Raw genomic sequence first — 24,678 nt, forward strand, 5'->3', positions numbered from 1 at the left:
TGTCATCCATTTCTAGGAGTCCTAGGGAGGGAAAGAAATGGATAAATTATATTCAGCATCCTGAGTGTTTCTGTTTATTATCACATAAATATATGAGAGGTCAACTTTCAGTTCAGCATTTCAATGTTCAGTTATGCTAGAATATTTTATTTGTGGAGCAGGTATGTAACCTAGCAGTTAAAATGCTTGCGTACCATGTAGGAGTCCCTGGGTTTCATTTCTGGCTTTAGAACCTGACTCAAGCTTCCTGATAATCCAGATCCTGGGAGACAGATAACTGCTCTTGCTACCGACCTAGGAGACCTTGACTGAGTGCCATTTCTGCTGACTCAACCCCAAGTGGACATGAAGAATTTAGCTCTTTCATTACATCCCTATATCTTTGTCTCTATGCCTTCCAAATTTAAAAAATGAAACTAATTTTATTTCTGAGCCATTTAATAATGAACCACATCTAACCATGAACTATGAAGCAACTGAAGTTCTAAACAGAATTATTTTTTTAATTTTTTATTTACATAAGGTGAACAAATTCCATGCATTTCATATGTACTGATTTAGGAGCATAGTAATACTTCCCACCAACCCTCTCTCTCGCCCTTGCTCCCATCTTCCCTCTTCCTTCTTTTCTTGATTTTTCTTTTAATTTTTACAATGACATACTTTTAAAACACCACCAAGTAAAGAATTCAATAGATATCAAGTAAGAAAACCACTGTTCTTCAAGAGTATAGACGAGGGCAGTAAACAATATTGACATTTTCAACTCTCAATTTTGCTAACATACATTATATTTTGTCACAGTAAATTTATAAAATATGTTTCAAGATTTGTACTACCTACACATACAAACAAAAGTATATAGAATAAACACAGCCTTCTCTACCAGATCACTTAAAGCACTGTAAAAACATATTGTAGTTGATTTATTTTTAAAAGAAAACTTCTTAGAATTCCACATTCCTCAATTATCACCAGTTTTTCTATTGCCTTTCTTAGTAAAAATTCTTTAAATTCTCTGAACTTATCCATACCAGTCAAAATTCCATAGCAACCATGTATTGAAATGGTTCCGTAACAAACTTAATTATTATCTACTTGTAAACCATTCGAGGTCATTGATATAATGAAATATTTTCTTGCTATGCCCCAGGGAAGATACAATCCTGTTTTATTTCCAGCAAATGTTATCACTGCTAACATTTTTGCAAAAGAAAATGAAGAATTCATAGTTTATCTTTTTTATCCTGATCACATAAACAGTTTTCATCATTCACTTGTAGCAGACTCCTGCATTAAAATCAATTAACTGAGTATTTTATTAAAAATGAAGAAAAGCAATTAGCCTACTAATATAGACTGCAGCTGTTGGTGAATTAAAGGTAGATATTTCTAGCCTCTGGACACATTTTTGAAGTAAAGTTGATAGGATTTCTTTACAGACAAGAGAGGAATTGTGAAAGAGATATCAATCAAGAATTGCACTGTGGATCTCAGCAGAGCAACTGCAGAAGCTGCCATTAACTCAAGTAGAGAAGACTACCTAAGGGACAGGTATGAGAAAGAAATTGGCAAGAAAAAGAAACTAAAGGGATACAAAATGGGAAGGAAGAAGTCAAACGATCCCTCTTTGCAGATGATATGGTTCTTTATTAAGGGGATCCAAAGAACTCTACTAAGAGACTATTGGAACTCATAGAAGAGTTTGGCAAAGTAGCATGATATAAAATCAGTTTACAAAAATCAATAGCCTTTGTATACACAGGCAATGCCACAGCTGAGAAAGAACTTCTAAGATCAATCCCATTCACAATAGCCACAAGATCTATCCAATACCTTGGAATAAACTTGACCAAGGTCGTTAAAGATCTCTACGATGAGAATTAGAAAACATTAAAGAAAGGAATAGAAGAGGATACCAAAAAATGGAAAAATCTTCCATGCTCATGGATTGGAAGAATCAACATCATCAAAATGCCCATTCTCCCAAAAGCAATTTACTGATTCAAGGCAATACCAATCAATATACCAAAGACATTCTTCGCAGATCTGGAAATTGATCATGAAATGCATATAGAGATACAGGAGACCTCGGATAGCTAAAGCAATCTTGTACAACAAAAACAAAGCCAGAGGCATCACAATACCAGATTTCAGGACATACTACAGGGCAGTTGTTATCCAAACAGCATGGGACTGGTACAGAAACAGATGGATAGACCAATAGAACAGAATAGAAACACCAGAAATCAATCCAAACATCTACAGCCAACTTATATTTGATCAAGGATCTAAAACCAATTCCTGGAGCAAGGACAGTCTATTCAATAAATGGTGCTGGGAAAACTGGATTTCCACATGCAGAAGCATGAAGAAAGACCCCTACCTTACACCTTACACAAAAATGCACTCAACATGGATTAAAGACCTAAATCTATGACCCAACACGATCAAATTATTAGAGAACATTGGTGAAACCCTTCAAGATATTGGCACCGGCAATGACTTCTTGGAAAAGACCCCAGAGGCACAGGCAGTCAAAGCCAAAATTAACATTTGGGATTGCATCAAATTGAGAAGTTTCTGTACTGCAAAAGAAACAGTCAGGAGAGTGAAGAGACAACCAACAGAATGGGAAAAAATATTTGCAAACTATGCTACAGATAAATGGTTAATAACCAGATTCTCAAAGAGATCAAGGAACTCCACAACAAGAAAACAACCAACCAACTCAGGAGATGGGCCAAGGATCTCAATAGACATTTTTCAAAAGAGGAAATCCAAAGGGCCTACAGACACATGAAAAATGTTCAAGATCACTAGCAATCAGGGAAATGGAAATCAAAACCACAATGAAGTTTCACCTCACCCCGGTGAATGGCTCACATTCAGAAATGTACCAACAATAGATGTTGAAGAGGATGTGGGGAAAAAGGAACACTAACCCACTGTTGGTGGGAATGCAAACTGGTGAAGCCACTATGGAAGTCAGTCTGGAGATTCCTCAGAAGCCTGAATATAACCCTACCATACAACCCAGCCATCCCACTCCTTGTAATTTACCCAAAGGAAATGAAATTGGCAAAGAAAAGAGCAGTCTGAACCTTAATGTTTATTGCAGCTCGATTCACAATATCTAAGACCTGGAACCAACTCAAATGCCCATCAACAGTAGACTGGATAAAGAAATTATGGGACATGTACTCTATAGAATACTATACAGCAGTCAAAAACAATGAAACCCGGTCATTTGCAACAAGATGGAGGAATCTGGAAAACATTATGCTTAGTGAAGCAAGCCAGTCCCAAAGGGGGAAATATCATATGTTCTCCCTGATCAGTGACAACTAACTGAGCACCAAAAAGGAAACCTGTTGAAGTGAAATGGACACTGAGAAACAGTGACTTGATCAGACCTTTTACTGACTGGTGATGTACAATTTAATATTTTATCCCTTTTAGTATTTTTTGTTCTAGTTAATACTATTGGTTGAACTCTATAATCAACACACATTTATTCTTCGGTGTTGAAATTTAACTGCAAAATAATTCCTGTTAAATATAAGAGTGGGAACAAGAGAGGGAGCAGATGCACACTTTGGGACATGCTCAAATGGTCTTGCCCCAAATGGTTGAGTTAGAAATGTGCCAGGGGATTTCAACTCAATCCCATCAAGGTGGCATGTAGCAATGCCATCTCACTAGTCCAAATGATCAATTTCAGTTAAGAATTGATCACACTGATAGGTCTCAGAGTCAAAGGGATCACACAAACAAGACTAGCATCTGTGAATACTAATAGAATAAAAAAGGGAGAGAACGATCTAAAATGGGAAGCGGGATACACAGCAGACTCATAGAATGGCAGATGTCCTAAACAGCACTCTGGCCTCAGAATCAGCCCTTAAGGCATTCGGATCTGGCTGAAGAGCCCATGAGAGTATTTTAGGCATGGAAAGCCAAGAGACTCTGGAAAAAATGACCCAAATGAAAGATCTCTGTGAGTGAGATCCCAGTAGAAAGAACAGGCCATCAAAGAAGGAGGTACCTTTCTCTGAAGGGAGGAGAGAACTTCCACTTTGACTATGACCTTTTCTTAATAAGATCTAAGTCAGCGAACTCAAGAGGCTTCCATAGCCTCAGAAACTCATGACTAGAGACTAAGGAGATTTCTGATGCCATAAACAAGAGTGTCAAATTGTTAAGTCAACAACAGGAGTCACTCTGTACTTACTCCTCATGTGGGATCTCTGTCCTTAATGTGTTGTCCAATGTGAAGTAATGCTATAACTAGTACTCAAAAAGTATTTTTCACTTTGTGTTTCTATGCGGGTGCAAACTCTTGAAATCTTTACTTAATATATGCTAAGCTGATCTTCTTTATAGAAAGAGAATTGAAAATGAATCTTGATGTGAATGGAATGGGAGAGGGAGTGGGAGATGGGACGGGTGTGAGTGGGAGGGAAGTTATGGGGGGGGGAAGCCATTGTAATCCATAAACTGTATTTGGAAAATTATATTTACTAAATAAAAGTTTAAAAAACATAGAGCTGCTGAAAATCCAGTGAAAGCATTTTGGGCATGGAATGCCAAGACACTGTGGCAAAAAAATGATCTACATGAAGCATCCCTGTAAGTGAGATCAAAGTGGAAAGAAGGGGCCACCAAAGAAGGATGTACTTTTCTCTGAAGGGAGGAGAGAACTTCCACTTTGACTATGGCCTTATCTAAATACTGACAGAGTTTTTGGGCTCAAAAGGCTTCCATAGCCTTGCCAGCTCATGACAAGAGCCTCGGGTGATCATTGACATCATAAATAAGAGTGTCAGTTATTCAATCAACAACAGGAGTCACTGTGCCCTTGTTCCACATGTAGAACCTCTGTCTTTCATAAATTGTTCTATGAGAGTTAATGGTAAAACTTGCTTCAAACAGTACTTTATACTTTGTGTGTCTGTGTAGGTGCAAACTGTTAAAATCTTTACTTAGTATAGAGTTGATCTTCTGTATATAAAGATAATTAAAAATTAATCTTAATGATGAATGGGATGGGAGAGGCAGTAAGAGATGTGATGACTTGGGGGTGGGAGGGTGGGTATGGGGGATGAATTACTATATTCCAAAAGTTGTAACTATGAAATTTACATTTATTAAATAAAAGCTTTCTTAAAAAAAGATATAGGGTGTGTTCCCTAAGAAGCTAAAAGTGCTGATATCTTTCAGACTAACCTTAGCATTTAAAGCTCTGGCTTTGTTTGAGATTGAATGATGACTATTTGTGCTTGAAGATCCTCCCTGTTAGTTCCTTTTCAGTACGTGTGGCTCAGGTAATCCTTGAGTGGGAAAAAAAGAATTCTAAATTCTAACTTTTGCAAGTTGGATTGTGGAAATGAGGGTTGCCACTGATCTGAAAATAACTGCAGTGGAGCTGTCATCCTACCACTGATTGTTCAGTATCAGTCTAATCCTGCACTTGGAGACTACATGTATCTGCCGTTCTCCCTTTGTGTATCTATTCCTTTGGGTATGTGCAGTCATCTCTGTCCATCCTTTTTCTAAAGATTGGTTTACTTATTTAATTGAAAGGCAGAGTTACAAAGAGGGAGGGGGAAGAAGAGAGATCTTAAATTAAAAAAAAAAAAACCATAGAGCCACAATGAAATAGATCCGCTATGGCCTTTTTTATGAAATGCATTTTTCATTCTCGTAAACTGCATAGTTTTCAAGATTTTTGCAACTGTTAACCTGTTTATATTTTCATAGTATTAAAATCATTGGTGTTCAATTATTTTCTTTGCTTGAGTTCAGATCCAAATATTTGAAGAAAGAAACTATTATGGCAAATTAGGTACAGATTTTATGGTTGAGAGATTTCAGTATGTTGTGCATATTCAAACTTCTACAGCTTCATGCCTCCTGCTTTTGAAGCAGTGTATGCTGAGCACTTGAGAGACTGTTATGCATTTGCATGTATATTTTTAATATAAATATGTAATTTCCTTTTTGCTCTATATTGCTAAGTCATAATTCACATGTGTGGTTATCCTATTAATAATGGGCTTTGTAAGCTTTGAACCATTTGAAAAGAATAAATATGTACTGCTGCATATTAGTAATGCTTACTTTTCTTGTATTTACTTCTCTTTTGTAAAGATCATTTTACATTCTTATGTAATATTTGATGCATACAAAATAATATAATTGCTATGCTGAGATAAAAAACACAACAAACTAGCACTCCAAACCACTTAAGATTAACACTGTATTTGTTTTTGGCAAGTGCTTGTTCTTTTATTATATATATAATAAAAGAAATAACATAAATATTATATAATGCATTAATATAATAATATAATGAATATTATATAATACATAAATATAATAAAATATATTATATATATATATATAAAACCTGGTACATTTGGGAAAAATTCCTTAAATGACCTCTGATTTCCTGTTTATTCTACTTTACTGAGCTGGCATGGAAAGGGATCTCAGCATTTCTTCAATCTTTCCATTACAGGCCCTTGCCAAGAGCATTGTGGTTGTAAAATGAAAGCAGCATTCCCACCTAAAAACATAAAACATAGCAAACAAGGAATCTTCTCTGTAATGGAAACAAGTCTGGGAGACATCTGCTGGAAAGGAATGAAAAGCAAAAGTGATCTCCATCTCTTACTGAATTGGCAGATTTTGCTATTGAGTTCCTCAGGTTTCATGAACTTACAGTGTCAGCAGCAAATGATAACATCAGTCACAACACCCATTTTATATTATATGAATTTATGGTTGAAAGAAATTTCTACAAATATTTTTGTCAAAATATTGTGGTTGCTACCAAAAGTAAGCATCTAAAAATGAAACCATCTAAACCTTGAATTATGTATTTAAAATAAATACTCAGGTGAATTTTTACAAACAGCACTTCAGTTATTCTGGGTAAATATAATAAATCTCTATAATTCCATAGCATCTGGCTTCAGAGTCAACACAAAGTCAGAAAATTAAACTGCCATGTACACAATAGTGAATCCATTAAAGAAACCAGCACTGCTTGCTATGAGGCAAGTGGTGGGAATAGGCCGGGAGTGGGGGGCAGGGAGGCATCAGCATCCTGTCCTGTAGCACAGACTTTGGCACCTGGGGAAATCTGGCAGAGCCTGGCAAGATGAGACACCCCAGCCTCCAGGACCTGCTAGGAAGCTGAGATACCTCAGCCAGCCCCCAGAGTCCTCAGGTCTAACTTCAGAACTGGACCCCATTGCTGATCTTGGTGCCTTCAGTTCCTGCATCTAAGGCAGCCCACAAGGTGGCAGTGGTCCAGGTGACTTCCTGTGCCCCCATGCCAACCTACTTCCCAAAGCCAATGCACCACAAGAAGATAAAAAGACAAAGTTAATTTAAAATGGGCAGTTTTTTTTATTTTTATTTTTATTTTTGACAGGCAGAGTTAGTGAGAGAGACAGAGAAAGGTCTTCCTTCCATTGGTTCACCCCCAAATGGCCAATCCAAAGCCAAGAGCCAGGTGCTTCCTTCTGGTCTCCTATGTGGATGCAGGTCCCAAGCACTTGAGCCACCCTGCACTGCCATTCCAGGCCACAGCAGAAAGCTGGACTGGAAGAGGAGCAACCAGGACAGAACTGGCACTCCAACCAGCACTAGAACCCGGAGTATAAGCGCCGCAGGCAGAGGATTAGCCTAGTGAGCCATGGTACCTGCAAAATGGACAGTTTTGAGGTCAGGTGCAAAGCCACAGCACCATTAAATCACAAACAGATTTAGGTTCGCTCACTGTTTCTCAGTCCTCCACTTCCTCTCTGCTCTGATGATTGCATATTTTGCTGCTATTCTGATGGGGAAAATGTAAAATGCCATTTTCTCTTTTGTGTTTTGAAGAGTTATCTAGAGCTGGACTTGCGATCAAATCCAAGGTTTTCTTTTTCTGTGGAGTATTTTAGCCATTACATCTACATGCTTGACTGTGAGCATCACTTTTCCAGGCCTTCCTGAGAGGGTGCAGTTTATTTTCACAAGTACTACTCAGATATTATCTTTCATCATAAAACACAGCCACTGTTGGCATTCAGCTCATTTCTTCATTTGTAGACAATACAATTCATTTGATCTGCCTTCTATATTTGATTTTCCACTTAATATGTTTCAAATGATACATTTTCGGTATTTTGTCTGTTTTCCTCCTGTTACAAACTTTACACTAGGACTGGAGGGCCAATCCATGGCAGTTACTCACAAAGCCTCTATTAGACTTCAATAACTGACTGATGTTTTCTGAAATTTTTTTGCCAAGTTGCAGTTTTTTTCATCCTAACCCACAAGTTTTCCCATATGTATCACCACAGTAACACCTAGAAGTTTAACAACAATTTGTTTGAAAATGGGGCGTTTTCAGAATTGATGACTAATGATGGCACCATTTGTACACAGATGGGCTTGGGCTCTCTTTCTGTTTCTCTAACCATTTCAGTTACTCAAGTGCACATAAACTCTGACAGCTCATGTGAATGCAAATTCTGTCATTTAGGGTTAGAAGTAAGTTTAGGGCTAGGTATAGGATGAATGTTAGTGTTAGTATTAGGACTAGGATGAGAGCTAGTATTGGTGTTAAGGTTTAGAATGAGTGTTATTATTAAGGCTATTATTAGGATTGGGGTTAGGGTGAGATTTAGAGCTAGGTTTATGTTTAGTGTCGGTGTTAGTATTAGGCTTATGGCAAGAGTTGGGGCTAGTTTTAGGATTAGGGTTCTGTTAAGTTTAGGCTTAGGTCTAGGGTTAGATTAAAAGCCATGGTTAGGGTTATGGTTAGGGCTAGGCTTAAGCTTAGGGCTACACATAGAGTTATGTTTAGCTTTAGGGTTAGAATAAGGATTAGGTCTAGGACTAGGGTTATATTTAGGATTAGATTTGTGATTAGAGTTATAGATAGGGTTAAGGCTATTGTGAGGCCTAGGGATAGAGCTAGGATTATGGATAAGTTTAGGTGTAGGGCTAGGGATAGAGTTAGAGATGTGGTTATATATATATATATATATAGATACATACATATATAATATGGTTACATATATATATAATATATAGAGAGAGCTGTGATTATATTATATATATATATATATAATATACAGTTATAGTTGAATTTATGGTCATCATCACCAGGATGAGGCTTAGTCTTTGGGTTAGCATGATGGTTAGTTTAAGGCTAGTGTTAGATACAGCATTAAAGTTATCATCAGGAGTATGGTAAAATTAATGCTGAAATCTGGTTTGTTTTAGGGTTAGGCCTAAGCAGAAAGATAAGATTAGTGTTGGGGTGAGATTTAAAATTAGTTTAAGATTAAGGTTAGATTTAGTTCTGTGGTAAATTTTAGAGTTAGAACCAGAGTTAGGACTAAGGTTAGAGCTAGTTAACATTAAAAAAATGTTAACTAAATATTTTCAAGATTTATGTATCTATTTACTTGAAGGCAATGTGATGGAGAAGCAGAGAGAGAGAAAGGGGTGGAGAGAGAGGAGTGAGAAAAGAGAACTTCCATGCCTTGTTTGACTCACCAAATTGCTGCAACAGCCAGGCCAGGGCTGGGCAAGACCAATGCCAGGAGCCAGGAACCACATCTGGTTCCCCCACATGTGTTAGGAACCCAGAAAACCAGATCTTGGGCCATCTTTCACTACCTTCCCAGGTGCATTAGCAAGAAAGTTGTACTGGAACCGGAGTATAAAGGACTTAGATCTACTCTGATAAATGAAATTTGGGCATAAGTGCAGTGGCATAGCCTGATGTGGCATACAACAGTTCCAAGGGGAAATTATTTTTTACAGTCTGGAGGCTGGATAGTCTAAGGGGCTGTATCTTTCAGGGGTGATATTTTTGCTTCATAACATGGCATGTGGCATTTCATAGTGAGAGAAAGCAACAGGTGGCACCCACAAACTCAGGCCCTTTTTATTTATTGCTTAAAAAGGCTTATTTTATGTGTAAGGCATAGTTACAGAGAATGAGGGTGAGACAGAAATCTCCCATCCATAGGTTCATTCCCCAACTGGCCACAACAGCCTAGGCTGCACCAGTCTGAAGCCCAGAGCCAGTAGCGTCACCTAGGTGTTCCATGTAGGTGGCAGCAGCCCAAGTACTTGGCCCATCCTGTGCTGCTTTCTCAGTCTCATCACCAGAGAGCTGGATCAGAGGTGAATTATCTGGAACTCAAACTTGTGCTCTTATGAGATGTTGGCATCACAGGTAGAGGCATAACAATGTTTCCCCCAGTAGTGGCCACTCAGGCACTTAAAAAGTTGTGTGAATCTATTCCTAAGCACAGAAAATATCACCCTGGAAAATTTGTTTCCCACACATCATTTTTGGGTGATATGAAAATTCTGTAATATTTCAAATTTGATAGTGTGATTCTTTTCTTGTTCTAGTGTTTGTTTAACACCCTATTCTGTTCATTGGTTTATGTGTCTAATTTTTTTTTGCCAGTACCAGGCTGTTTGTAACTGCCCTGTATTATGTCTTGAAATCTGGTGTTGTGGAGAGGAGGCAAGATGGCGGAATAGGAAGGGAGCACACTGATAGTCCGGGGAGAGACAGTTTAATAACAGTGGAGATACTGCAGATTCAAGGAAGAGTAGGGGAGGAAACAGCAGAAGAAACTCTTCCAGAACGCGTGATTCACAGTGGACCTGCGTGGAGAGCTTGGGAGCCCACAGTTCGGGACACCAGCGGCAGACTCAACACACCAGCGCTGGAACGCGAGGTGAGCCGAACCTCAATAGCCCGAGACACCGGCAGGCAAGCAGAGAGAGGAGACTAGAGGGAATGACCCCTGGGGGGGGAAGTTCACCAGGCTAACTGGAAGAGAGAGAGAGAGAGAAAAAAAAAGGTGACTGGTACGGACACAAGTTTCTCTCTCCCCGCTCACCTCTCAAGGGCAAGCAAGACAGAGAGCAGGCGCCATCTTGGACATACGTCATAAGCAGAGCGACCTCAGGTCTGCACCGGCCCTGAGCCTAGCAGAAAAACCTGACTCTGGGCGGGGCGAATTAACAGGAGATTAGGACCTAGTAAATTTGTGGTGCTACTGAACTGAGACCGTGAAAAAAAGAGATGGTGGGGAAGAGAACTCACGGAATTCACATGAGTACTCTCCAGAGATGCTATAATTCCGTAACTTTGGCAACCCAGTGGGAGACTGAAGGAGAATCTGAGCCCACCCTGAGGGCAGAACAGATTCCCTGTGCGGTTCTTGGAAAAGAGCTTCTGATCTGTAGCTCCTGTGGGTATATAATTTGCCTGCTAACTATGTCCAACTTCGTTCAGCTGCATGGAATTACTTCCCTTTTGAATCAAAAAAAGTGAGAGAGAGATCTACCACGCTTAACCTGGGAGTGTCACCTTTGGCACACCAAACAGAGCTCTCAGGCCACACCCATCTCAAGCCTCTAAGGCTCCATCAAAAACAGACAGTCCACTTAATCTAGAGTCATAGTACAACAAGAAAAAGCACCACAGTGAAGAAACCAAATATCTCCAATATGCCAAATAACAAATGCAAAAACCGAGGTAATAAAAACAAGGAAGTCACCATGATGCCCCCAAATGAAAAAGACACCCCAATTCAAGATTATGAAGATGATGAGTTAGAAGAAATGCAAGAAGCAGATCTCAAAAAATTGATAAGAACATTAAGAAGTTCTCAAAAACAAATTCTTGAACTACAGAAATCCTTAATGGACAAGGTGAAAATGAAATATTAAGGAGGAATCAAAATGAAACGAAACAACTAGTACAACAGGAAACTGGGATAGTGACGAGAAATCATAATGAAGTGAAGAATTCAATAGATCAAATGAAAAACACAATAGAGAGAGCCTTACGAACAGAATGGGTGAAGCAGAAGAGAGAATATCGGACTTAGAAGACAGAGAACATGAAAGCATTCAGTCAGACCAAAGAAAAGAAGAGGAAACTAGAAATCTAAAACATATTGTCAGGAATCTGCAGGATACTATTAAAAAACCCAACATTCGGGTTCTAGGAGTTCCTGAAGGCATGGAGAGGGAGAAAGGATTAGAAGGCCTTTTTAGTGAGATACTACTAGAGAACTTTCTGGGTTTGGAGAAGGACAGAGACATCCTAGTACAGGAAGCTCACAGAACCCCTAATAAACATGACCAAAAGAGATCCTCACCATGACACGTTGTAATTAAACTCTCCACAGTGAAACATAAAGAAAAGATCCTAAAATGTGCAAGAGAGAAACGTCAGATTACTCTCAGAGGATCTCCAATCAGACTCACAGCTGACTTCTCATCAGAAACTCTACAAGCTAGGAGGGAATGGCAAGAGATAGCCCAGGTACTAAGAGAGAAAAACTGCCAGCCCAGAACATTATAGCCTGCTAAGCTATCATTTGTGAATGAAGGTGAAATAAAGACTTTTCATAGCAAACAGAAATTGAAAGAATTTGTCACCACTCGTCCAGCCCTGCAAAAGATGCTTAAAGATGTGTTACACACAGAAACACAGAAACACGATCATCAATATGAAAGAAGGTAAAGGAAGGAAACCTCACAGCAAAAGATCACAGGGAATTCAAAGCATATATTAGAACTTATCTTTGGCAAATGGCAGGGCTAAGTTACCACTTACCATTAGTCACATTGAATGTTAATGGCCTCAAATGTCCAGTTAAAAAACACCGATTGTCAAATTGGGTTAAGGAACAAAACCCATCTATTTGCTGCTTACAAGAAACACATCTTACCAACAAAGATGCATACAGACTGAAAGTGAAAGGCTGGAAAAAGATATACCATGCCAACAGAAATGAAAAAAGAGCGGGCGTAGCCATCTTAATATCGGACAACATAAACTTTAGCACAAAAACTGTTAAGAGAGACAAAGAGGGACACTATATAATGATTAAGGGATCAATACAACAAGAACATAAAACAATTATCAATGTATATGCACCTAACTACATAGCACCGGTTTATCTAAAAGATTTGTTAAGGGAATTAAAGGGAGACTTAGACCCCAATCCAATAGTCTTGGGGGACTTCAATACTCAATCCAGAAATAGATTAACAGGACAGAAGCTCAAGAAGGATACAGTAGATTTAAACGACACCATAGCCCAAATGGATCTAACAGATTTATACAGAACTTTCAATCCTACAGCTAAAGATTTTACATTCTTCTCAGCAGTACATGGAACCTTCTCTAGGATTGACCACATACTAGGCCATAAAGCAAGTCTCAGCAAATTCAAAAGAATTAGAATCATACCATGCAGCTTCTCAGACCATAAAGGAATGAAGTTGGAAATTAGCAACTCAGGAATCCCTAGAGCATACGCAAACACATGGAGATTGAACAACATGCTCCTGAATGAACAATGGGTCATAGAAGAAATTAAGCGAGAAATCAAAAATTTTCTGGAAATAAATGAGGATAACAGCACAACATACAAAAACTTATGGGACGCAGCAAAAGCAGTGTTAAGAGGAAAGTTTATATCAATAGGTGCTTACATCAAGAAATTGGAAAGGCACCAAATAGATGAGCTTTCAATTCACCTCAAGGATCTAGAAAAACTGCAGCAAACCAGACCCAAATCTAGTAGGAGAAGAGAAATAATTAAAATCAGAGAAGAAATCAACAGGATTGAATAAAAAAAAATTACATAAAATCAGCGAAGTGAACAGTTGGTTTTTTGAAAAAAGAAACAAAATCGACACCCCATTGGCCCAACTAACTAAAAAAAGAAAAGATCCAAATCAATAAAATGAGAGATGAAAAAGGAAATGTAACAACAGACACCACAGAAATAAAAAGTATCATCAGAAATTACTACAAGGACTTGTATGCCAGCAAACAGGGAAACCTATCAGAAATGGATAGATTCCTGGACACATGCAACCTACCTAAATTGAACCAGGAAGATGTAGAAAATCTAAACAGACCCATAACTGAGACAGAAATTGAAACAGTAATAAAGGCCCTGCCAACAAAGAAAAGCCCAGGACCAGATGGATTCACTGCTAAATTCTACCAGACATTTAAAGAAGAACTAACTCCAATTCTTCTCAAACTATTCAGAACAATTGAAAAGGAGAGAATCCTCCCAAATTCTTTCTATGAAGCCAGCATCACCTTAATCCCTAAGCCGGAAAAAGATGCAGCACAGAAAGAGAATTACAGACCCATATCCCTGAAGAACATAGATACAAAAATCCTCAATAAAATTCTCGCCAATAGAATGCAACAACACATCAGAAAGATCATCCACCCAGACCAAGTGGGATTTATCCCTGGTATGCAGGGATGGTTTAATGTGCGCAAGACAGTCAATGTGATACACCACATTAACAGACTGCAGAAGAAAAACAATATGATTATCTCAATAGATGCCAAGAAAGCATTTGATAAAATATAACACCCGTTCATGATGAAAACTCTAAGCAAACTGGGTTTGGAAGGAACATTCTTCAACATAATCAAAGCAATCTATGAAAAACCCACAGCCAACATCCTATTGAATGGCGAAAAGTTGGAAGCATTTCTACTGAGTTCGGGTACCAGACAGGGATGCCCACTCTCACCATTGCTATTCAATATAGTTCTGGAAGTTCTAGCCAGAGCTATTAGGCAAGAAAAAGGAATTAAAGGGATACAAATTGGGAAGGAAGAACTCAAACTATCCCTCTTTGCAGATGATAAGATTCTTTACTTAGGCGACCCAAAGAACTCTACTAAGAGACTATTGGAACTCATAGAGGAGTTTGGCAAAGTAGAAGGGTATAAAATCAATGCACAAAAATCAACAGCCTTTGTATACACAGACAATGCCATGGCTGAGGAAGAACTTCTAAGATCAATCCCATTCACAATAGCTACAAAAACAATCAAATACCTTGGAATAAACTTAACCAAGGACGTTAAAGATCTCTATGATGAAAATTACAAAACCTTAAAGAAAGAAATAGAAGAGGATACCAAGTTTTGGAAAAATCTTCCATGCTCATGGATTGGAAGAATCAATATCATCAAAATGTCCATTCTCCCAAAAGCAATTTATAGATTCAATGCAATACCAATCAAGATACCGAAGACCTTCTCAGATCTAGAAAAAATGATGCTGAAATTTATATGGAGACACAGGAGACCTCGAATAGCTAAAGCAATCTTGTGCAACAAAAATGAAGCTGGAGTCATCACAATACCAGATTTCAGGGCATACTACAGGGCAGTTGTAATCAAAACAGCATGGTACTGGTACAGAAACAGATGGATAGACCAATGGAACAGAATTGAAACTCCAGAAATCAATCCAAACATCTATAGCCAACTCATATTTTATCAAGGGTCCAAAACCAATCCCTGGAGTAAGGACAGTCTATTCAATAAATGGTGCTGGGAAAATTGGATTTCCACTTGCAGAATCATGAAGCAAAACCCCTACCTTTCACCTTACAAAAAAATCCACTCATCATGGATTAAAGACTTAAATCTATGACCTGACACATCAAATTATTAGAGAGCATTGGTGAAACCCTTCAAGATATTGGCACCGGCAATGACTTCTTGCAAAACACCACAGAAGCACAGGCAGTCAAAGCAAAATTAACTTTTGGGTTTGCATCAAATTGAGAAGTTTCTGTACTGCAAAAGATACAGTCAGGAAAGTGAAGAGACAACCGACAGAATGGGAAAATATATTTGCAAACTATGCAACTGATAAAGGGTTGATAACCAGAATCTACAAAAAAATCAAGAAACTCCACAAGATCAAAACAAACAACCCACTCAAGAGATGGGCCAAGGACCTCAATAGACATTTTTCAAAAGAGGAAATCCAAATGGCCATGAAAACATGAAAAAATGTTCAGACACATGAAAAAATGTTCAAGATCACTAGCAATCAGGGAAATGCAAATCAAAACCACAATGAGCTTCCACCTCACCCCGGGTAGAATGGCTCAAATTCAGAAATCTACAAACAATAGATGCTGGTGAGGATGTGGGGAAAAAGGGACACTAACTCACTGTTGGTGGGAATGCAAACTGGTCAAGCCACTATGGAAGTCAGTCTGGAGATTCCTCAGAAACCTGAATATAACCCTACCATTCAACCCAGCCACTCCACTCCTTGGAATTTACCCAAAGGAAATTAAATTGGCAAACAAAAAAGCAGTCTGCACATTAATGTTTATTGCAGCTCAATTCATAATATCTAAGACCTGGAATCAACCCAAATGACCATCAGCAGTAGACTGGATAAAGAAATGATAGGACATGTACTCTATTGAATACTATACAGCAGTCAAAAACAATGAAACCCAGTCATTTGCAACAAGAAGGAGGAATTTGGAAAACATCATGCTGAGTGAATTAAGCCAGTCCCAAAGGGACAAATATCATATGTTCTCCCTGATTGGCGACAACCAACTGAGCACCAAAGGGGAAACTTGTTGAAGTGAAATGGACACTATGAGAAACAATGACTTGATCAGCTCTTGTCCTGACGGTTGATGTACAATGTAATACTTTATCCATTTTAGTATTTTTTTTGTTCTAGTTCCATTGGTTGAACTCTGTAATTAACACACAATTATTCTTAGGTGTTTAAATTTTAACTGAAAAGTGATCCCTGTTAGGAATTTGAAAACATTATGCTGAGTGAAATAAGCCAATCCCAAAGGGACAAATACCACCTGTTCTCCTTGATAGGTGACAACTAACTGAGCACCAAAAAGGAAACCTGTTAAAGTGAAATGAATATTATGAGAAATGGTGACTTGATCAGCCCTCCCCCTGACTGTTGATCAGCAGCTTAATATGTTATCCCTCTTAGAATTTTTTTTGTTTCTTCTACTTAATACTTTTGGTTGAATACTGTAATCAATACACAATTCTTCTTAAGTGCTGAAACTTAACTGAAAAGTGACCGCTGTTAAATATAAGAGTGGGAATAAGAGAGGGAAGAAATGTGCAATTCGGGACATGCTCAAGCTGACTTACCTCAAATGGTAGAGTTAGAAACATACCAGGGGATTCCAATTCAATCCCATCGAGGTGGCATGTACCAATGCCATCTCACTAGTGCAGAGATCAATTTCTGTTCACAATTGATCGTAATGATAGGACTAAAAACCAAAGGGATCACATAAACAAGAATAGTGTCTGAAAATACTAGCTGATAGAATCAAAAAGGGAGAGAATGATCCAACATGGGAAGTGAGATACACAGCAGACCCATAGAATGGCAAATGTCCTAACAGCACTCTGGCCTCATAATCAGCCCTTAAGGCATGCGAATCCGGCTGAAATGCCCATGAGAGTATTTCAGGCATGGAAAGCCAAGACACTCTGGGGGAAAAAAAAAATAAATGAAAGATCTCCACGAGTGAGATCCCAGTGGAAAGAATGGGTCATCAAGGAAGGAGGTACTTTTCTCTGAAGGGAGGAGAGAACTTCCACTTTGACCATGGCCTTGTCTAAAAATGATCAGAGTCAGTGAACTCAGGGGGCTTCCATAGCCTTGGCAGCAACTCACGATAAGAGCCTAGGGTTATTACTGATGCCATAAACAAGAGTGTCAATTTGTTAAGTCCACAACAGGAGTCACTGTGAAAATACTCCTCATGTAGGATCTTTGTCCTTAGTGTGCTGTACCTTGAGATTTAATGCTATAACTAGTACTCAAACAGTATTTTTCACTTTATGTTTCAGTGTGGGAGCAAACTGTTGAAATCTTTACTTCATGTATGCTACACTGATCTTCTGTATATAAAGATAATCAAAAATGAATCTTGATATGAAAGGAAGGGGAGATGGAGTGAATAAGGGGAGGGTTGCGGGTTGGAGGGACGTTATGGGGGGAAGCAATTGTAATCAATATTCTGTACTTTGGCAATTTATATTCATTAATGAAAAGTTAAAAAAAAGAAATCTGGTGTTGTGATGCCTCTAGCTTTGTTTTTGATGCATAAGATTGCTTTAGGTATTTGAAGTCTCTTGTTTCCATATGCATTTCAGCCTTCTTTTCTCTTGATCTGAGAGGAATGTCATTGGTATTTTGCTTAGGATTGCATTGAATCTGTAAGTTACTTTCAGTAGTATGAACATTTTGATTATATTCATTCTTCAAGTCCATGAACTTGGGGGATTTTTCCATTTTTTGGTGTTTTCTTCTATTTATTTCTTTAATGTGTTGTAATTTTCATTGTGGAGATCTATGACATCCATGGTTAAATTTATTCCATGGTATCTAATTACTGTCTTTAGCTAACATGGATGGGATTGATCTTCTAAGTTTTTCCTAGACATGGCATTGTCTGTACACAAAGGCTGTTGATTTTTGTGTTAATTGTATATACTGCCACTTTACCAAACTCTTGCATGAGTTCCAGTAGTCTATCAGTGGAATCTTTTGGTTCCTATATGTATAGAAGCATGGCATTTGCAATTAGGGATAAGTTTGATTTTCTTCTTCCCAATTTGTATGCCTTTGATTTCTCTTTCTTGCCTGATGGACCTAGATAAAACTTCCAGGACTATATTGAATAGTAATGGTGAGAAAAAAATTAGTAATGGGGAGAGTGGGCCTCTTGGGTTCCAAATCTCAGGGGGAAGGCATCCAACTTTTCCCCATTCAATAACATACTCGCTGTGGGTTTGTCATAAATCGCCTTGATTATGTTGAGGCATGTTCCTTCTATACCCAATTTGTTTAAGGTTTTTGTCATGATAGGATGTTGCATTTTATCAAATGCTTTTTCTTCATCTACTGAAATAATCAAGTGGTTTTTGTTCAGTTTGTTAATGTCTTAACACTGCTTTTGCTGCATCCCATAAGTTTGGATAATGTTGTATTGTCACCTTCATTCATTTCCAGAGACAGTTTTGCTTTCTCTTTCAGTTTCTTCTTTGTTCATTCAGCAGCAGGTTGTTCAGTCTCCATGTGTTTGTATATGTTCTTGAGACTATTGAGTTGTTAACTCCAGCTTCATTTCATTGTGGTCAGAAAAGAGGCATAGTGTGATTTTGATTGTCTTGAATTTGCTGAGACTTGCTTTATGACCTAGCATGTGGTCTGTCCTAGAGAAACTTCCATGCACTGATGAAAAGAATGTGTATTCTGCTTCTGTGAGATGAAAGGTTGTGTACATATCAGTTAGATCTATTGGGTCCATAGTGTAGATTAGCTCAATTGCTTCTTTGTTGAATTTCTATCTGGTTGATCTGTCCATTGATGAAACTAGGGTCTTGAAATCTCCCATTACTATTGTTTTGGAATCTGTCTCCCTTTAGTTTTTTTTAAAAGATTTATTAATTTATTTGTAAGGCAGAGTTACAGAGACAGAGGCATATACACACAGAGGTCTTTCATCTGCAGATTTACTCCCTAAATGGCCACAACAGCCAAAGCTGGCCTGACCAGAAGCCAGGAGCCAAGATTTGGACCATCTTCTACTGCTTTCCCATGCCATAGCAAGGACCTGAATTGGAAGTGGAGCAGCTAGAACTTGAACTAGTGCCTATATGGGATGCCAGCACTGCAGGCAGTGGGCATACCTGCTATATCACAGCACCAGCCTTCTGTCTCACTTTAGAGACATAAACATTTTTTTAAATAGCCAGGCACCCTGTGATTGGATTCATATACATTTATTATAGTCACTTCTTCCTGTTGAATTGATCCCTTAATCATTACATAGTGTCTTTCTCTTTCTCTTTTTAACAATTTTTGTCTTAAAGTCTATTTTGTCTGATATCAGGATGGCTACAGAAGCTAATTTCTACTTTCTGTTAGCATAGAATATCTCTTTTTCCATCATTTCACTTTTAGTTTGCATATATCTTTGTTGGTGAGATGTTTGTTACAGGCAGCAAATAGATGGGTCTTGTTTTTTAGTCCATTCAGCTACCCCGTACCTTTTTATTAAGATTAGTTTATTTGAGAGGCAGAGCTATAGCCAGAGAGAAAGAGAGACAGAGTGAAAGATCTTCCATCTGTTGTTTCACTCCACAAATGTTTGTAATGGCCAGTAGCCATTCTGAAGCCAGGAGCCAGGAGCTTCCTCCAGGTCTCCCATGCAGGTTAATGAATTTCAGCATCATTTTTTCCAGATCTGAGAAGAAGGTCTTTTTTATCTTGATTGGTATTGCATTGGATTTATAAATTGCTTTTGGGATAATTGACATTTTGATGATGTTGATTCTTCCAATCCATGAGCATGGAAGATTTTTCCATTTTTTGGTATCCTCTTCTATTTCTTTTTTTAAGGTTTTGTAATTTTCATCGTAGAGACTTTACCATCCTTGGTTAAGTTGATTCCAAGGTATTTGATTGTTTTTGTAGCTATTGTGAATGGGATCGATCTTAGCAGTTTTTCTCAGCCTTGGCATTGCCTGTATATGCAAAGGCTGTTGATTTTATATCCTGCCACTTTGCCAAACTCCTCTATGGGTTTCAATAGTCTCTTCGTAGAGTTCTATGGATCCTCTAATTAAAGAATCATATCATCTGCAAGGAGGGATCATTTGACTTCTTGATTCTCAATTTGTATCCATTTAAATTCTTTTTGTTGTCTGATCGCTCTGGCTAAAACTTCCAGAACTATGTTAAATAGCAGTGGTGAGAGTGGGCATCCCTGTCTGGTGCCAGATCTCAGTGGAAATGCTTCCAACGTTTCCCCATTCAATAGGATGCTGGCCGTGGGTTTTTCATAAATTGTTTTGATTATATTGAGGAATGTTCCTTCTATACCCAATTTGCTTGGAGTTTTCACCATGAAAGGGTGTTGAATTTTATCGAATGCTTTCTCTGCATCTATTGAGATAATCATATGGATTTTCTTCTGCAGTCTGTTAATGTGGTGAATCACATTGATTGATTTGCGAATGTTGAACCATCCCTGCATGCCAGGGATAAATCCCACTTGGTCTGGGTGGATGATCTTTCTGATGTATTGTTGTATTCTATTGGCAAGAATTTTATTGAGGATTTTTGCATCTATGTTCATCAGGGATATTGGTCTATAATTTTCTTTCAGTGCTGCATCTTTTTCTGACTTAGGGATTAAGGTGATGCTGGCTTCATAGAAAGAATTTGGGAGGACTCCCTCTTTTTCAAATGTTCTGAATAGTTTGAGAAGAAATGGAATTAGTTCTTCTTTAAATGTCTGGTAGAATTCAGTAGTGAATCCATCTGGTCCTGGGCTTTTCTTTGTTGGGAGGGCCTTCATTACTGTTTCAATTTCTGTTTCAGTTATGGGTCTGTTTAGGTTTACTACATCTTCCTGGTTCAATTTAGGTAGGTTGCATGTGTCCAGGAATATATCCATTTCTGATAGGTTTCCCTGTTTGCTGGCATACAAGTCCTTGTAGTAATTTCTGATGATTCTTTTTATTTCTGTGGTGTCTGTTGTTACATTTCCTTTTTCATCTCTGATTTTATTGATTTGGGTCTTTTCTCTTCTTTTTTTTAGTTAGTTGGGCCAATGGGGTGTCAATTTTGTTTCTTTTTTCAAAACACCAGGTGTTCGCTTTGCGTGATTTTTTGTAATTTTTTTTTTTTGGATTGAATCCTTTTCATTTCTTCTCTGATTTTAATTATTTCTCTTCTCCTACTAGATTTGGGTCTGGTTTGCTGCAGTTTTTCTAGGTCCTTGAGATGCGCTGAAAGCTCATTTATTTGGTACCTTTCCAATGTCTTGATATAGGCACCTATTGCTATAAACTTGCGTCTGAATACTGCTTTTGCCGTATCCAGTAAGGTTTGATATGTTGTGTTGTTATCCTCATTTACTTCCAGAAAGTTTTTGATTTCTCTTTGGATTTCTTCTATGACCCATTGTTCATTCAGGAGCATGTTGTTCAGTCTCCATGTGTTTCCATACTTTCTAGGTTTTCCTGAGTTGCTAATTTCCAGCTTCATTCTGCTGTGGTCTCAGAAGCTTCATGGTATGATTCTAATTCTTTTAAATTTGCTGAGACTTGCTTTATGGCCTAGTATGTGATCAATCCTGGAGAAGGTTCCATGCACTGCTAAGAAGAATTTGAAGTGTTTACCTGTAGGATTGAAAGTTCTGTAGATATCTGTTAGATCCATTTGGGCAATAGTGTTGATTAAATCTGCTGTTTCCTTGTTGATCTTCTGTCTGGGTGATCTGTGTATTTCTGAGAGAGGAGTATTGAAGTCCCCCAGTGCTATTGCATGGGTATCTAAGTCTCCCTTTAAGTCCCTTAACAAATCTTTTAAATAAACCGGTGCCATCTAATTAGGTGCATATACATTTATAATAGTTACATCTTGCTGTTGAATTGAACCCTTAATCATTATATAGTGCCCCTCTTTGTCTCCCTTAACAGTTTTTGTATTAAAGTTTATGTTGTCTGATATTAATAGGGCTACACCTGCAGTTTTTTTGGTTTCTGTTGGCATCGAATATCTTTTTCCAACCTTTCACTTTCAGTCTGCATGCATCTTTGTTAGAGATGTGTTTCTTGTAGGTAACAAATAGTTCGGTTTTGTTCCTTAAGCCAGTCAGCCAATTAGTGTCTTTTAACTGAAGAGTTAAGTCCATTAATGTTTAATGTGACTATTGATACATAGTGATTTTGCCCTGCCATTTTCCTGGAGATATTTTCTAGTATATGCTTTGAGCTTCCCATGCTCTTTTACTGGTATGTTTTCTTCCTTTCCCTTCTTTCATATTGATGGCCGTGTTTCTGTGTTTCTGAGTGTAGCACATCTTTAAGTATGTTTTGCCGGGCCGGACGAGTGGCGGCAAAGTCTTTCAATTTCTGTTTGCTATGAAAGGTCTTTGTTTCACCTTCATTCACAAATGAGAGCTTAGCAGGATATAATATTCTGGGCTGGCAATTTTTCTCTCTTAGCACCTGTGCTATGTCTCGCCATTCCCTCCTAGCCTGTAGTGTTTCTGATGAGAAGTCTGCTGTGAGTCTAATTGGAGATCCTCTGAGAGTAATCTGACGTTTCTCTCTTGCACATTTTAGGGTCTTTTCTTTATGTTTCACTGTGGTGAGTTTAATTACAACGTGTCGTGGTGAGGATCTCTTTTGGTCATGTTTACTGGGGGTTCAATGAGCTTCCTGTACTAGCATGTCTCTGTCCTTCTCCAAACCCAGAAAGTTCTCTAGTAGTATCTCACTAAAAAGGCCTTCTAATCCTTTCTCCGTCTCCATGCCTTCAGGAACTCCTAGAACCCGAATGTTGTTTTTTTTTTAATAGTATCCTGCAGATTCCTGGCAATATTTTTTAGATTTCTAATTTCCTCTTCTTTGGTCTGACTGTATCCTTTCCTGTTCTCTGTCTTCTAAGTCTGATATTCTCTCTTCTGTTTCACTGACTCTGCCTTTCAGACTTTCTAATGTGTTTGTCATTTGATCTATTGAGCTCTTCATTTCGATTTCTCTTCACTATCACACTTTCCTGTTCTACTAGTTTCTGCGTTTCATTTTGATTCTTCCTTCAAATTTCATTTTCACGAGAGAGATTTTCAATCCTGTCCAATAAGGATTTCTGTAGTTCAAGGATTTGCTTTTGAAAACTTATAAATGTTCTTATCATAAATTTTTTGAAATCCGTATCTTACATTTCTTCTATCTCCTCATCTTCATAATCTTGGCTTGGGGTGTTTTGTTTATTTGGAGGCATCATAGTGTAATCGTTGATCTTGTTCACTCGATTTTTGTGTTTGTTGCTTGGCATTGTTAATTCTTCTTCCCTCACTGTGGTTTTTTTATTTTATTTTATACTATGTCTGTGTTAAGTGGACTGCCTGCTGTTGGAGGAGCCTTGGAGGCTTGAGATGAGTGTGGCCTGAGAGCTCTGCTTTGTTCTTCTGGGTTATGTGTGTGCAAAGGTGACACCCTCAGATTATGCATGGTAAATCTCTCCTTTTATTTATTTATTTATTTCATTTTTTATTCAGGAGGTAAGTAATACCACACAGCTGTGCAGAATTGATGGTATTTAGCTTCCGATCTCTGGCTTCTACCCAAAGAGTCTGTGCCAGCTCACTTTCTGCTGTGGACTCCCACTGGGTTGCCTAGGCTACTGAATTGTAGCCTTAGCTCTCCCCTTTTGTTATGTATATTCCGAGTGGGGCCTGCTCTTTGTCTCTTGATTGCCTTTGCAAGGTTGGCGGAGAGAGAAACTTGTTTGTACCAGTACCCCCCCACCCTTTTTTTCCCTTTCTCTCCTGTACTCAGTCTGGTGAACTTTCCCGCCTCAAAGCCCACTTCCCTCTCGAGTCTGTCTGCCGGTTCCCCACCAATGTCTCTGGTTACTGGGCTCACCTCCCCTTCCAGCGCCGATGTGTAGACTTGGAGCCCTGGGCATCCCTGCTCTCCCCACTGCTGTCTGTGTCACATCCATTCCCCTTCCCGCAGTGGTGCACAGATCCTGCGGCTCCCACGGCTCGGCTTCCATGTGGTGGGCAACCTTGCTCTCCCAGTAGGTCCTCTGAGTCACAGCCACTAGATCTGGAAGAGTTTATTCTGCAATTTTTTCCTCATCCTTTTTCTGAGGCTACTGTAACTCCACTTTTATTAAACTAAATTTTCCTGGACTATCAGTGCATGCGCTCACTATTCCGCCATCTTGGCTCTGCCCCTCCCACTCTTATCGA

Source organism: Oryctolagus cuniculus, chromosome 16, assembly GCF_051225735.1.
Source record: "Oryctolagus cuniculus isolate XC-2025 breed Fujian yellow rabbit chromosome 16, ASM5122573v1, whole genome shotgun sequence".
NCBI classification, from domain to species: domain Eukaryota; kingdom Metazoa; phylum Chordata; class Mammalia; order Lagomorpha; family Leporidae; genus Oryctolagus; species Oryctolagus cuniculus.